The sequence below is a fragment of the Talpa occidentalis genome, unplaced genomic scaffold (genome assembly GCF_014898055.3).
Source record: "Talpa occidentalis isolate TD23 unplaced genomic scaffold, MPIMG_talOcc4v2.1 talOcc4.13, whole genome shotgun sequence".
NCBI lineage: Eukaryota > Metazoa > Chordata > Mammalia > Eulipotyphla > Talpidae > Talpa > Talpa occidentalis.
Window position 1 is genome coordinate 97,746,158 of NW_023601322.1, and position 7,652 is coordinate 97,753,809.

Genomic DNA, 7,652 nt, shown 5'->3' on the forward strand with positions numbered 1-7,652 from the left:
ACTATTGAAAATGTTGGGGATTTATGCAGAAATGAAGGCATATACTTGTCATGTGAATGCCCTTGTTTATACAGAAATAAAATAGACCCCCCCCTTTAAATTTATGTCCTTTCAAAGTGGCTGAGATAACGATATTCCTGTGTCTCCTCTCAAACTTCTGTTGTGACGATCCCCTTTTTATTTTTGTCACCTGTGAATAGCATTGCCGGTTCCCATTTTCTCACTCTGGCTAGACGCAGTGTGACCCCCTTTGTCCACATTCTGACGGGCCTGCGCTATCAGTCAAGCTTTCCCAGCAGCTGTTTTTTCTAGGTGTGTTTGGAATTTGACATTAAAAAAGCAGTAATTCTATATATAGTACATAGAATTAAAGAAATCCATCCTTCATTGCTGAACAGTATAATCTTGCCATTAATTCTATGACTTTTTGAGTTTTAGTTACTAGTGTGTGGATGAGTGTCCAGTCCTGTCCCAGGAGGGCGGATCAGCCCATTTCTCTACTGTCCTTTTCCCTCTCAAATACCTTGCCGCTCACTCCTGGTATGTCTTATGACCTTGATTTATTTTCTGAATTTTCAAACTCCCAACATAGTGACCCATTATAAAATCAGCACAGAACTTTGGTAGAGGACATGATAGTTGAGGATAGTTGAGGAAAAGGAAGAAAGGAATAGAATTTTATATGTATTTTTATGTAAAAAAATCAAGAAAGAAAATTAAGTTTTACTAATTCATTGTTGAAAGGATGGGTTGATAGCACATGAATATACTTTCTACATAAATCTACACATAAGGGGACCTCCCTGGTAGCGCAAGGGGTTAAGACACAACTGATGAAGCTACCCGCAGCCACTGCATCACGAGTTCCATCCCCAGCCAGGGAGCTGACCCACATGGTGCAGCAGACCTCTCCTGACTCACCCACTGCTCCCCTCAGCAGTGTATTTCAGTCAATCTGCCTGTTCCATTCCCTGCTCTGTCTCTGATGAATCCTCTCACCCTCCCGCACATCTGGCCTGTACCCCGGTTCTTGTGTAAAATAAATAAATCTTTAAAAAAATAAAAAAAAACATAAAAAAATATACACATAAGGTGTATGCTTTTTAGAAAATCTAATTGGTGTTTTAAAATATATTTCCTCATTTTTTTTTAGCCTAGCTTAATTTTTTTCTCAAATTTTGTTAATTTCTCAGTTGTTTACATAGCATAACTTTGGGAAACACTAAATTTTAAACTTCAAAATAACTTGTAAAAATAGTCAATTTGTTCAGTTATAGCTCTGAAATTTGACTTGGGATTTTTCCATATGCCTTTTCCTTCCCGGGAGTGTATCGTCTGCACACAAGTGTGCACAGTCCATTCCCAAAATTTCTGGATTTCTTGTCAGTGCAGCACCTGGTGCCTGGGGCTCATCAGAAGCCTTGGCTGTTGCTTGTGCCACCCTGCTGAACAGCAACTGCCTTCACTGATAAATCTGTTGTGAAAGTTTGGTTATTATGTTCCTTTCTCTTCCTTCATGTTTCCCCTTTAAAACACACAATCATCTGACTTTCCTCTCTTGAGTATGTGATTCAGCCTCACTCAAAACCAGTAGCTCGCCAAGTCTTAGCTTTACCAGAAGGTTTTTCCACTTCGTGGAATTTTCTAGAAGTTTCTGGTACTAAAGGGAACATGGTAGTCAGTTAGGTGAGCTTCAAGGTGGTGTGCTCTCTGCTGTCTCACTGCTAGCTGTGCTCTGATGATTTGTCAGTCTCTGCTTATGATGTCCATTTTAAAGCCTGGCTTATCTAAAATATGACATTTATTAGAAAATGAGGTGATATGACCAGTGCTAGACTATCTTCTTAGTATTTTGCTGCCTTTGTTATTTTCTTAGAAAACAAAAGCCCACTCTCTAAATGTTTGCATCCTCAATAAGCCCTTGCTTCAGTGACAAATAATCATTGAACTCTGACAACAGCATTGGGCTGCCAGGAGGAGGATTGGTGGCAAGTCAGAGGGTCATAGTGTTGTATGCGCAGATTTTGAAATGTCAAGCTCCACACGTGAGACTTAGGCTGTGCTACTGGCCCTGCCGTCGGCGTGGCAGAGAAGGAAGTCATCGCTATTGAGCACAGGCTGCATTCCAAGCACCATCTCAGGCACACAGCGTGGAGCCCTCACCAAGATGAACCTATCTTTGCCCCTCAAGGAAGTGAGTCTTTGGAGCAGCTCAGACTGTAAAGAAGGCACTGTGTGTTTGATGGAGTTGAAGAACTTGAAGAACTTCAAGGTGCTGAGAGCATGCCCTTTAAAAGCAGTCAGTAATCCTTTCCAGTGCAACAGGGCCAAGAAGGCCTGTGTCCCTGCCTCGCTCACTGCTTCCACCCAGCCACCTCTGCTTCCCCTTCATGTAAACCAGAGCTGGAAGAGCAGACCCACCAAAGCTGCTCACTCACCCTTTTAACCTGATTTGTATGTAGGTGTAAAAGTGGAATCGGTTCTAGATTTTGTTCAAGCAAATTTTGTGGGTGTAGTTATTTATTCGCTGGGGGTGTGGCCATTTTGGACTTTTCTTCACAGGGGTGATTGATACTCTCATTGACCCCATTTTCTTTTATCCATTGGCTTGGGATGAATGGAAGGCGCTTTGGATGTGAAAGCCCTGATTGGAGCTTGTGATTAGCAAACAACCAAAATGTTAGAATGTGATAGTATTTGCAGGGGTATCCAACGTGCATGGGTTTTGCAGATAATAAGAGGTGCATGCTTCTTGCATGCACAGATCAATTATCAAGCTGCACGTTTTGATAGCTCTCCACACAGAATTCCTTCATTTTAAGTGACTTTACACACACACACACACGTTTGTACATGGTGAGAGGGTAGAAGCACAGATGTAGGTAAGTGTATGTAGTTAAACATGTTCTTGCTGAGTCTTGGAACTACACTTGATTGCATCAGATAGACAGCAGTAGGATGACATCAGAAATGCTTGCTTTCTGAGTGCTTTCTTACAGGAATAGTTCTTTTTGAAAAAAATACCCTTAAAAATGAAGACTCATGACAGCGTTCTGATCATGGTCTTATCTGCTTTCACTGATCCCTCATTTGGAGCTTCCTATTTTCAGTGATGGAAAGGATGAAAAGACAGAGTCAGAGGAAAGTAGAACAAACACATAATAGAAGCAGGTACTGCTGACTCTGATTCAGAGCTTTATGTTCTTCAGTTTATGCTTAATTCTTGCGGTCACACTGCTTTTCCTAACCACAGCAGATCCACTGCAATGGCAATGAGATTTGGTTACAAAGGGTAGGGGAAAAATGCTGAAAGGAAGTTTGAATAATTCTCAAATGAGATGGACTTAAGACATCCTTTTCTTTTTTTTTTTTTAAGAATCATTTCTTTATTGTAAGATTTTTATTTATTTTGCAAAGAAAAACTGGGTTGTAAACCAGAGGTGTAGGGGTGAGAGGATTCACCAGGCACAGAGTGAGGAGCAGAACAGGCAGATCTGCTGAAACACACTGCTGAGGGGAACAGCAGATGAGACAGGAAAGGTCTGCTCCCCCATGTGGGTCATCTCCCAGGCTGTCTCGGTGATAGTGCTGAGACTTAACCTAGACCACGAGAGAGGCCCAGAGCTTCCTTTTCCTCTCTGTATTCTGTGGGTTCTTTATTATATAAAATAAAGTATGTTTCTTGATGGTAGGGCTTTCCACAGTCTTTAAAGATCCAATGTGTAACTACCTAAAATGAATAAATAGTGTGTTGCATTGTTGTGATTTGACCTAAGAACAATTCATAGCTGAACATGAAATTGTAGGCAACACAATTTAGAAAAGATTTATCTAGGAGGGTGCCCCTATGGCATGTCTGTCCGTTTGCTTTAACAATGTGTGCAGCTATTAGGAGTTAGGCCTGTATGTGGGGTTTATGGTGAAGTTAGGTCACTGTGCTGGGCCCTTATTCTCTAGTACCTGTGTCCGTACCACAAGAGACATCACAGAGCTCCCCACCCACTGCAGAGAAGACTCCATTGGGGATGGCCACAGGGAGGCGCCTGCAAAGAGAGTGCCCACTAGCAGCAAACCCGCTGGGACAGGATCTTGGACTTGCTTCCTGCTTCCTTGCTTCCTTTCTATCGTTAAAGTCACCTGGTATATGGTGTTTTCTTCTGCCTGAGTGAACAAGGGAGCCTTCAAGGCTGAACAAATCCCAAGATTTCATATGAAGCAAATGGCAACAGTTACTCTTCTATTGCCACTGCGGCCAGGTGAGGCATTTGAAAGGTAAGCTGAATGCAGATAGAGAATTACCCTCAGGAATTACTGAAGAAATGGTAAAAGTGAGGGGAAGGACAGAAAATGCATATAAAAGGCTTCATTGTGGCCTCAAAATATATTTTGCGTGTAGTAGCGAAGTCTTAAGGCTCAAGAACGGAGTGCCTATGGGGTGGTGGGACAGCAGAGGTGATAAAGGGCCACGAGGTGTGCGAAGACAGCATGGCCCCTTCTGTTCAGGCAACCCTGGGGAACCTATTCCCTACACCCCCTGCCAGTTGGACATGACAGCCAGACCTCAGACTGGACCTGTGGCTTCTGTCTCTAGAACGGCCAGGCCCGGGGCAGAGCTCGCTGTGTGCAGTGACCCAAGTTGGTTCCCGTCTACTGCTCCTCTTGCAGACATCTGGGACAAAAGTCCAAAAAATAAAAAGTAGCTCTAAAGCCCATTTCTTTTCTTTCTTTAGAAATGTGACAGCCTGTGTGGGAGAGAACTCACAGCCACCTGACCTGCTGAAGACTTGTTCAGGGAACTCGGAAAGAACTGCAATGGTTCTGTTGTTTCCTTAGGCAGAGGAGTGTGCGCGCACACACGGGAGGCATCTACTTACACTGATGCCTCATGTCATTAGTTGTAGAGATGCACAGTTTCATGCTTTTAGACTTCATTTATAAATCACATCAAAGTACTTAACAGGAACGTGTGGTTTAAAAAATACTCCTCCTCAAATGGAAACATGCAGACACATACCATTTGGCTCCCAGTTTGACAAATCACATGATTCTCCAGGTGAACAAGAATTGAATGAGACTCAGAGGAGGCCAGAGTCCACAGGAGGGTCGCGTTGACTCTCACACGCTGCACAGGCCTGTCTTCACGTTGAGATCTGACACAGCGCACCACGGAGCAGGGGTCCAGGTGCTGGCCAGATCCGCCTCGCCGGGCTCTTTGGATCACACACTCCAACCTCCTTCCCTGGAGGGCAGCTTGCAAATGGAAGTCGGGAGCAGCACTCTGGGGCCAGACAGAAGTACCGCTTGCCAGCTGATGCCCTCCCCTGGCTGGATTCCGTGAGGACGTCTCCACCGCAGGTCTCAAGCACATTTGAGGTCTCCTTTCTCCCATCTGTGTCCTAAATCCAAGGAGTGAACAAGAGCAACCTAGTGGAGCAATTAAATGAGCACCAGCTTTAGGAAATTCTTATGGCTGTCACATTTTGGTGATTCCATCTGATACGACTTTTGTCTTAAAATGTCAGATTTGCTTTGATGTCCAATGGATAGGCAACCCTCTGGTGAAGACTTAATGATTTATGTACACTAAAAAATGTAACATAAGGGTGTGCGTGATAACTTTGTAAAATGAGAATTTCTTCCATAATATGAATAATTTATTTCTCAAATTATTTGCTAAAAAGATGGGGAACACAGGCAGGAAGTTGTGTTATTACCTTCTGAACCTGTGAATCTCTTGTGTGGATTTGATCCAATAAGTAGGCAAGTGCTTCTCAGAGGACTTTCGTGACCGCACAGAAATTTGACTTGAATATCATTGCAAACTGTAAGAAACTGCATGAAAAAGAATGTGTGCATTTAAGATCTTAAAAACCAGATTTTCACATAGTGGAAAAGACTGACGTATTAATGTGCTTTCACTGATTTAACTTCATAAGTTGTCTTATAAAACCTTATAAAATTACTATATGCTAAATTTCACAAGAAATTCTACTGGGAGAACAGATTGGAAATCGTTAATTTGAAGTTTAACATCAAAGACAAAGAGCAAGTCTTCTGTAAGTAGCATAGCGCCTCTAGGTTTCTAGGATGTCCCCCCCTTGCCTCCCTCTGCCCTACCCACCTCTCGACTGGCTGCCCCACTGCGTGGTGCAGGTGTTTTGGAAGAACCACGAACAAGGGCCACGGGGCCTGCCCGAGCTGGCGGGAAGGCTTCCTTCCCTCGGCAGAGCATCCTGTTCTCCTCTTCCCCAGCACTCGCTGCCCAATGTGGGACTCTGTGCTCATGTAGCAGCTCTCAAACATGAAACCGATTTCGGAAAACACATTGTTTATTTAACTTAACCATGGCACTCCACAAGCATTAGAATAAAAACTGGCCTGGCTTTGGAAAGACCGAGCCAACAGGAAGGCTTCTGCTGCTCCCGGAGCTCAAGTGGAACTGCCTCACCAGTAGGTCAGGCTGTGCCTGGAGGCCGGTGTCTGGGACGAGGAGCTGAGGGTGGCCTAGTGCCTTTAAAGTCACCACCTTCTTCCTCGGGGGGCGCTGCCTTGAAGGAAGCATCCAAATCCTTGAAAGAAGCATCTCACTCAGAACTGGAGGCTGTGCTTCTCTTCCCCCACGGCTACACCGTGAAGGTGAGGGCAGTTCCCTGACATCAGTTTACTCACATGAAGACGTGAGATTTCTTCCCCTGGAAGAATTACCCTAAGAGAGAGACCCTTTGGAGACAGATTGCATCGCTGCGCTGACGGAGCGCAGCTTTACAGCAGGAAAGGTTAGGCCAGTGAGAAGAGTCCCTCCAGCTGCTGCATGTGCTTCTCCACTCTGGTGACTTCAGAACCCGAGAATGTCCTTAAAGTCTGCTTTGGAAATCTTTTCCTTTTGAATCCTCTTAGCAACCGTCATTTATTACTGTCTGTCTTTACAGTGGTGGAAACACACATCCAGCAGAGAGGCGAGCGAGACGCGAAATGCGCTTCCGTCCTTAGGTCCTTAGGCTGAAATCGCTTGAGACTCAGAGTCGGGGCTGGAGAAGGGGCACGGGCAGAGGCTGAGGGAAGGAGGGCGCCTCGCCAGGCTTCCGTGGAGGGATGAAGGCAACCCTAGTCTGCCTGTTCTTGCCGTTGCGAGTTGTTCAGTGAGAAGCTCGGGGGACTGGACTGAACGTCGGTGGGAGCCGGCTGGGGGAGAACAGTCTCACGGGGACAAGGGGCCACGGTGAGGGACCCGGGTTCTCGTCACCAGGGTCTCAGGTGCAAACCTAAGTTGCTGGAGAGAATACAGATATCCCCGGGTTGGGGACGGTGATCTGGGAAAAGGGAAACGCCTGGGGTGGGAGTTTCATCTTCCTGCTCTCTACACTGCTTCTAGGCAAGAGGAGACTGGGCAGGTCTTCCTGGGCAGGGGCGTCCTCCGTAAGGAAGGGTGGGCTGTCGGGGCCGGCGGGACCGTAGGTGCAGCAGCAGTGTTGGCTGGTGGGGGTGTGGGCGGTAGGGTGGGGTGTTGGCTGGTGGGGGGGTGCAGGGGGATGTGGGCTTGAGGGAATGCATGCTGATTGCTGTCCCCATGGCTGGCACCAGGGGGTGGGTACCACAAGGGCAAGCAAAGGTGAGCCGTGGCTTCTGTTGTAGAAATAGGATACGAGCTCAGC

The 7,652-nt window shown here is 45.8% G+C and overlaps 1 long non-coding RNA gene across 3 annotated transcripts in view; it reads left to right on the plus strand.

Annotated features, from left to right (window-relative positions):
- Positions 1 to 7,406, plus strand: part of LOC119243651 (uncharacterized) — a 45,819-nt gene extending 38,413 nt beyond the window's left edge. For 2 of the 3 annotated variants that reach the window (XR_008551560.1, XR_008551561.1), the window contains exons 2-3: positions 3,958 to 4,256; positions 4,731 to 7,406. This is a non-coding gene — a long non-coding RNA (uncharacterized LOC119243651). The remainder of the gene's footprint in view (positions 1 to 3,957; positions 4,257 to 4,730) is intronic. The other variant, XR_005124789.2, reaches the window with a different exon arrangement.
- The last annotated feature ends 246 nt before the right edge of the window (positions 7,407 to 7,652 follow it).